Genomic DNA, 7,698 nt, shown 5'->3' on the forward strand with positions numbered 1-7,698 from the left:
AGGCAAAGCTTTCATGGCTCATGCAATACCTGCTGAACAATAAAACCGAAAATGCCGGGGTTGGGGGAGAGGGGGAAGTAGGGTTACCAGTACTTAGAGATCCAAATCATTGTTTTGTTCAGTTTGACCACAAGTTGTGTGCTGTTAAATTGTATTTTAAGCGGCCCACATCGATCGGCATTTGAATGTTTGGTGACCATGTACAAATGATTCAATGTACAAACGTTCCGTCTTCACCACCATCTGACTAAATCGTAATGAAGTCGCCAAACACACTTCTGGCGTAATACACGTACGTGATGATTACTCCTGACAAATCAGGTTCTTTGATAAAATTTAGACCATAGGATCAAACGTGCTCACTCAGTTCGAACGTCTCGGCCTTGATTCACCGTGACTCAAGTCTATTATACAAGACTGTTCAAAACTATGTGCACGAGCGCAAAACAAATTCATTCGGATCTTTGTAGAAATGTTTTCCCACATTATACATGCTGATTATGAATATGCATCAAAGGGGCAACGCATTGGGTGAATGAAGATAAAGATCTTTACCCTAGTGTAAAATAGCTTAAAGTCATTTTAATTGTTTTAGATGAGATTAATTTAAAATGTCCATAGTATATTCAGATTATGTCCCATTACTTGGTAAAATGCTGCTGCTGGCAGATGAATGCATTAATGTAACTTCCATGTTAGGCAGAAGTTTCTATTTAAAATAAATAGAAATAGACGAAATGAGTGCAAGTGTCAGTATGTCATAATTTGTTTGCCCTTAGAATACACACACACACACACCTATTCCTTTACATATCCCACCTACACCTACACACACACACCACCCGCCCACAGACATCACTTCCACCACCAACACTCACTCTTCAGCCCTGAAGCAGTGATATCCAGGAAGTACGAGATGAGCTGCAACCTCCGGAGATGTTCACTGGAAATGAGATGTTCCAACCTCATGGGGATCTGTACAAAACATGAAAAAACACGGTAACACGGGGACATACTTTTTTACACATATATATAGGGCCTTGCATTTGGAATGAACCGCTTTCTCTTCTTCAGGTCTGACCTTTATTCCACCACTTCCCAAGATAGCCTGTTTTCAAGATTTTAGTTATGCATGCGTGGGAATGACTGGTGTGAAGGAGCTTTGATTTGTCTCTGCACAAGATTCAGCGCAATGTACATACCATCATTGACATTATCAGTTGTGCTTTTTTTCCCTTTCAATACGCCGTTTATTTCTTGGTGTTGATATTGGGGGAAATGGTTTGTGTTCTAAAACCATGACGTCATGTTAACATTTAGATATCCATTTTTCTCGCTTTTTTCCCCCTTTCTTTGCGTGTGCTGTTTATACATTGATAATTGAGGGTGGGGGTGGGGGAGGGGAGGTGAGGGGGGGGGGTTGCTTTTTTTATTATATTTCATCACGGAATTCATGTGTCAGACTTGTAATGCTCTACAGCTGCCTGTGGACACAAGTGTGCTCACCAGACCTACTCATGCCATGCCCCAGCAGAGGTTAATGTTAGTTTTTATTCTCGATTTCCTGGTGTGTGTATGTGTGTGCGTATGCGTGCGCGCTTTTATGTTCGCAAGTACGTGTGCATTTACGCGACTTGTCTCAAAGGAAAAAAAACTGCATGCACGCACACTTTCGTGTTTGTGTTTTAAACATTTGTTCTCGTGTTCATTGAATACGACTTTGGGGAAACTGGGGAATTATCCTATTTCAGTGCCACTTTAATCAAGAAAGATCAGATTAGACCAATACAATATGATCCATAAGTATTTCAAAATGTTAAAGGAAACGTAATGGGATGCTGGACATGAAGGTAGCCTGTATTCGTCTTTGAATATATGGGTATCACCAGAATAGAAATAACCAGAACTAACGACAATCTTCCAAAACCAATTGTTTAATATTGGACAATCTGCTCTATTTCAGAAATTTTTTAATAATGTCATTTATATTCGAAAGAGGCATGCCATAACAATGGTTTATCTAAAGCAAAAAAGGTTGAAATTCATACACGTTTTTCAACTGAGATACTTCTGTCCATTTCTGATGCAGCAGTCACCAATTACAAGTTGATGCTCGCGGTGAAAACAAAGATAAAACATTTTGAAACACTGTTGCAGTGTGAAATGTGAACATGTGCACCGTTAGCCATGCACTGCTAGCAACCAGTATCAGATTCCAGGGATGCACATTGGCATCAGACATCCATCAGAACTCAGTAACTAATGTAAGGCCACCGACCTGTATATATGCGGATGCACGTGTTGAACACACATTGTGAAAATGAAACCGTGAGTTGGATGAACAAAAATAATGTAGAAAGAATAAACTGGTTACTAAAATAAACGGTAATTTTGAAACCCGTCTCTAAGACAGTGCTGTCTGCTCTGTTTTAACGCATTCAAAATAAACATTGGAAATGTGATAATTTGGTTTTTTTTTAATCATAGCTAATTACTGCAGATCTGAAAATGACTTGTTTCAACGTCCACCTCGCTGTGAAGGACAAATGTCCCGTTCGGATGGGTCAGGACATTTGTCCTATTGACCACGTCAATATACAGCCCAAGAAATTCACGGATCGTATTTGAAAATCACGCTTTTTATTTTCTTTCCTTTTCCATGCCTGATGTGGCCAGAAGAAATTATCCGGCCACCATACAAAGCCCTATGGAGAAACGCCCAGATTTCAACACAGACAACTTACCATGAGCCGAGTCACGTGTTCCCAACGAGATGGCTGCACACACCCCAGCCATCAGCCCCAGCAGCAGCAGCACGCGCATTGTCCACAGATTTAGGTGACTTTCCTCAGATGGAAAGGTTCTTGGAAAGGTCGTGGGAAGAGAACTTGGATCAACCGCTGTGTCAGACCTCAATGTGACGATGACAGCTGCAATAGAAAACACCAGATAAGCGGACATGGGAGGGGAATGCCAATGGGAGAGGGCTAACATTTTTTGAATACGCTGGGAGACTTATGCCATCAGTTAGAAATTCCAGTATCAGAACTGTATAGAAATGTGTGCACGCGTGCATGAGTGATCCAGCTCTTTATTACACAATCCATATATCATGTGCAGAAAATGTGAAATGATTTTAACCCTGTATATCACTGAGGCCCGATATTGTATCTTCCACTGGAAGTTATGAGATGCAAATGAAGTTTCAGGTTTTGAGTACATGTCAACCTATCACCTAATTATAGTCCCACTCGTATATCAAATACTCAGTTTTTCTCTATGTACTTGCACCTTACCCCCTGTTCACCCTTTTGATGTATTCATCATATCTTGTATTTGAAAATATTGATAACGCAAATGACTACTTACCGCATTGTACTTGTGAACTGAATAAAAAGTTTGGACAAATAGTGTAGAACAATGATACATTCAGTATTAGAATGATTATGTGCATGAGAACTTTATACTAACGTGTGCGTATGTGCGTATGCGCGCGGCGTGTGTTCGTGTGCATGCGAGTGCGCGTGGATTCTTGACATTTTCAACGAGCATCCAGAGGCTTATGACTTAATTTGGATTTGACAGTGATTTTGGTATTATGTGAAGGTTACCAGTTTCAGGTTTTTAAACTGGATAAACTCGCCCTGGTTATTTCAGAACTTTTGCTCCATGCTACAGGTTGCACAGAAAACCTTCCCGCTCCTATTCTGGTGCTTCTTTATCACTAACGTTAGCTTTGAGAAATGAATATGATGCATATTTCCCAAATGCCTGCTTTGCAAAACTCTTACAAAAAAAGTTTACTGACCCACAAAACCAAAGATATTAGACAAAGTATATTTCCACGACCACTCTATTGAATTAAAACCTCAGTTATCACATACTTTCATGTATGGAAATTCTCGTAAACATTATCAAAATAAATTGTACCAACACCATGCAATAATAACGAACACTGGAGTGCGAACAAAAATCAGGAGAAATGAGAATTGATGAAAGTAATGTCCTATTTTAGCATCCTAAAGTAATGCACCTACTGGTTACATTTCTATGGTTTGTGGGACGAAAAACGTGAAAAGCAAGATGGTGGCACGTTAAGTTAGTGACTGAGTCTGCATCAGAACTGAGTAATATTACGTACAAAATAAGTCAATCCACTGAAAATGGGTTACAACATCTACTGATGGTAATATTGTTTCATAACATACAGAAACATTGACGGTAAAATAGGTGCAATAATTTAGGATGCTAAAACTGGACTTTACCAATAACATACAAAATGAGTTGAAATCCACCTGAAAACGGGTTACAACATCTAATGGTGATAGTTTCATACATGCATAAAAATTGCCGGTGAAATAGGTGCAATAATTCAGGATGCTAAAATAGGACTTTGCAAGGAAAGAGTACCTGAAATACCTGTTCCACGTAGATAGTGAATACAAAATAAAATAGAAATAGATAAATATATAATAAAAAAGAGAGAGAGAGACAAAAAATCAGAGAACTTACAGAGATGTGTCCAGTCACTTCTGAAGCTGTTCCCACACTGCTATAAGCTCCTCACACATGCACGTTGTCACCTCCCCAAAACTCACTGGGCTCAGCAGTTTGCAGTTTGCACGTGCAATCCGAACTCCACACAAAACAGGAACATCACACATAATACGGTGGAAGCGAGATGGAGGGGGGGGGGGGGGGGGGAGAGGGAACATGGAGAGACAGAAGGGGCAGGAGGTGGCAGTGAGCCTAGAGAGTGAGAGAGATAATGTCAGAAATGTGTGTGTGTGTGTGTGTGTGTGTGTGTGTGTGTGTGTGTGTGTGTGTGTGTGTGAGAGAGAGAGAGAGAGAGAGAGAGAGAGAGAATGTCAGAAATGAGAGAGAGAGAATGTCAGAAATATGAGAGAGAGAGAGAGATAATGTAAGAAATGTGTGTGAGAGAGAGAGACAGAGATAGAGAGACAGACAGACAGACAGAGACAGAGACATGGAGAGAGACAGAGAGACAGTGACAGAGAGACACAGAGAGACACAGAGAGAGAGCCAGAAATGTCACAGAGAGAGAGATAATGTCAGAAATGCATACAAATGCTCTGACAGAGAGAGACAGACAGACAGACAGACACACAGACAGACACACAGAGAGTCAGAAATCTGTGTGTGTGTGTGTGTGTGTGTGTGTGTGTGTGTGTGTGTGTGTGTGTGTGTGTGAGAGACAGAGAGAGGGAGGTGCATCATTTTCATTTCAAAGACACGGCATTTGTTCTGTACAGGCTTCCATGACACCAGGACTTAACACACTTAACTGCTTTCATGGCAGTGGCGTGGTATGTGTGTGTGTGTGTGCGTGTGTGTATCTCCGTTTTTTAAATTAATGAATCTTGCTATATCATGTGTGTGTGCGTGTATGTGTGTGTGTGTGTGTGTGTGTGTGTGTGTGTGTGTGTGTGTGTGTGTGTGTGTGTGTGTGTGTGTGTGTGTGTGTGTGTGTGCGATGATGGTGGTGATGGTGACTGTGGTGGTAGAGGCGGAAAGGTGGTGGGGGTTAGCACTGCTCGGTAGAAGTTCAGCTTGGTGGTAAGGCTGAGTCCTCTCCGCTCCCATACGCTCCTTCAAGAGTCTCTCTCAAAGGCAGCACTGGCTTTGGCAACTCTGATGCTGATCTCTGCGTAAAGGAATGTTCATAATGTCAGGAGTGCACGTGCACTCACTCACACACACACACACACACACACACACACACACACACACACACACACACATACACACGCATGCATACACACACACTCATACAATGATATGCATACACACACATGCATACACACACGCACACACACTCGCACACATACACACACAAGCACACACACACACACACACACACACACACACACACACACACACACACAGAGAGAGAGAGAGAGAGAGAGAGAGAGAGAGAGAGAGAGAGAACCTTTTCAGGTTCTTAACCGTTTAAGACACAGTAAACCACACGCATTTAAAACACACACACACACACACACACACACACACACACACACACACACACACACACAAAGAGAGAGAGAGAGAGAGAGAGAGAGAGAGAGCGAGATAACGAAACAACAAATGTTTTAACACATGTCTCCACTCACTCATTGACACATTCAAAATCACCACCATCTCCACCCCCGATTCCGATTCTTCCCAAACAACTTCGACCAATCCCCCCCCCCCCCCCCCCCCCCATGTCCCCCGCCCTCTCTGCCACCCACCCCGACAATCCGTCCACCCTCTTCCACACGCGCGTTCCTTGCATCCCAACTCGAAAAACGAGACTGCTGACTCCCTGGCAAAGGAAGGCACTACGAAAGAGCACACGGACAAGTCTACCAGCTACTCTGAATCCAGGACCATCATTAAGACCAAGCTGCAGAACAAGTGGAAGCAGCAGCATCCATGCCACAACAGAGCAGACCCGTACTACCTGCTGACTCGTCGAGAGCAGGTAGCCATTTTCAGGCTCAAGACAGGCCACAACCGCCTGAAACACCACCTATACACGAAACTCCGCCCTGCAGAACAGGCAGCCAGACAACAGAACATCTGCTGCAGTCCTGCCCGCTCCACCAAGCGCTCCGAGAGAAAACTTGGCCTGACCCAATCCCAGCTGCCTGGAACCTGTACGGAGGACTGGAGGACCTGCGACGTACTGCCGCCTTCGTCGAGGAGACGGGGGAATCCATCTGATACATGACGAACGAGACAACTCGAAAAACACGCCCGCGCCCGCGCCCACACTCACACACTGGCCTCGGTTTCTTCGAAAAAAAAACAACAACTCGACAGATAGAGACAATAATGGAGTCTCCCGTCGGACCGACGGACGAGTAGGCAGGCAGGCTTATCCGTCGGTGTATGTCCTCATATGGGAGAAGAGGCCGATTCTCGATGCGCAGCACTTCCCACAAGTGTTGAAAGGGAAAACGTCTCCAGAAGTTGAGCCCTGCTTCCTTCACTCACGCTTTTCCTTAATGGCCACCGTTCTCTTGTTTTCAAACGTCTTTATGCCACTAGAGCACAGCATCCTCCAGCGAGAGCGGTCAAGGGAATCAGTTTCCCAGGAAGAGTCTGGTTGCCTGACCAGCACAGGTGACTTTTTTTTTTTTAGTGAAGAGGAGTCGTGCAGTCCCTTCCCCACTCTCTCTCCTACCGACGCTCACAGTCCCACAGGTGCAGATACTGCCACGTGTAGGACGGCCTCGGCAGGTGCAGGTTTTTTTCTTCGGAGTTCCGTCTCCTAGGAGGACTTCAAACCAAGGATAAGAGCTCCCTCTGCCTTTTCGTCATCCTCTTCCGCCTTCACAGCCGTTGGGAAAAGGTTTCCTCCTCCGCCTGGCCCATCGTTGGGCAGACTTCACATGCGGCAGGTAGTACTTGGTTACATCTGTATCTGTCTGTATCTGTATCTGTATTACTTTTTATCACAACAGATTTCTCTGTGTGAAATTCGGGCTGCTCTCCCCAGGGAGAGCGCGTCGCTATACTACAGCGCCACCCATTTTTTTGTATTTTTTCCTGCGTGCAGTTTCATTTGTTTTTCCTATCGAAGTGGATTTTTCTACAGAATTTTGCCAGGAACAACCTTTTCGTTGCCGTGGGTTCTTTTACGTGCGCTAAGTGCATGCTGCACACGGGACCTCGGTTTATCGTCTCATCCGA

At 43.9% G+C, this 7,698-nt stretch overlaps 2 long non-coding RNA genes across 2 annotated transcripts in view; both read right to left on the reverse strand.

Moving 5' to 3' along the window:
- LOC143285710 (uncharacterized) overlaps positions 1–972 on the reverse strand; it is a 1,292-nt gene extending 320 nt beyond the window's left edge. The window contains exon 1 of the long non-coding RNA XR_013055718.1: positions 879–972. This is a non-coding gene — a long non-coding RNA (uncharacterized LOC143285710). The remainder of the gene's footprint in view (positions 1–878) is intronic.
- LOC143285711 (uncharacterized) overlaps positions 1–4,639 on the reverse strand; it is a 12,402-nt gene extending 7,763 nt beyond the window's left edge. The window contains exons 1-2 of the long non-coding RNA XR_013055720.1: positions 4,513–4,639; positions 2,745–2,930 (exon numbers count right to left, since the gene is read on the reverse strand). This is a non-coding gene — a long non-coding RNA (uncharacterized LOC143285711). The remainder of the gene's footprint in view (positions 1–2,744; positions 2,931–4,512) is intronic.
- Between the last annotated feature and the right edge of the window lie 3,059 nt (positions 4,640–7,698).

This window comes from Babylonia areolata, chromosome 9 (assembly GCF_041734735.1).
Source record: "Babylonia areolata isolate BAREFJ2019XMU chromosome 9, ASM4173473v1, whole genome shotgun sequence".
NCBI lineage: Eukaryota > Metazoa > Mollusca > Gastropoda > Neogastropoda > Buccinidae > Babylonia > Babylonia areolata.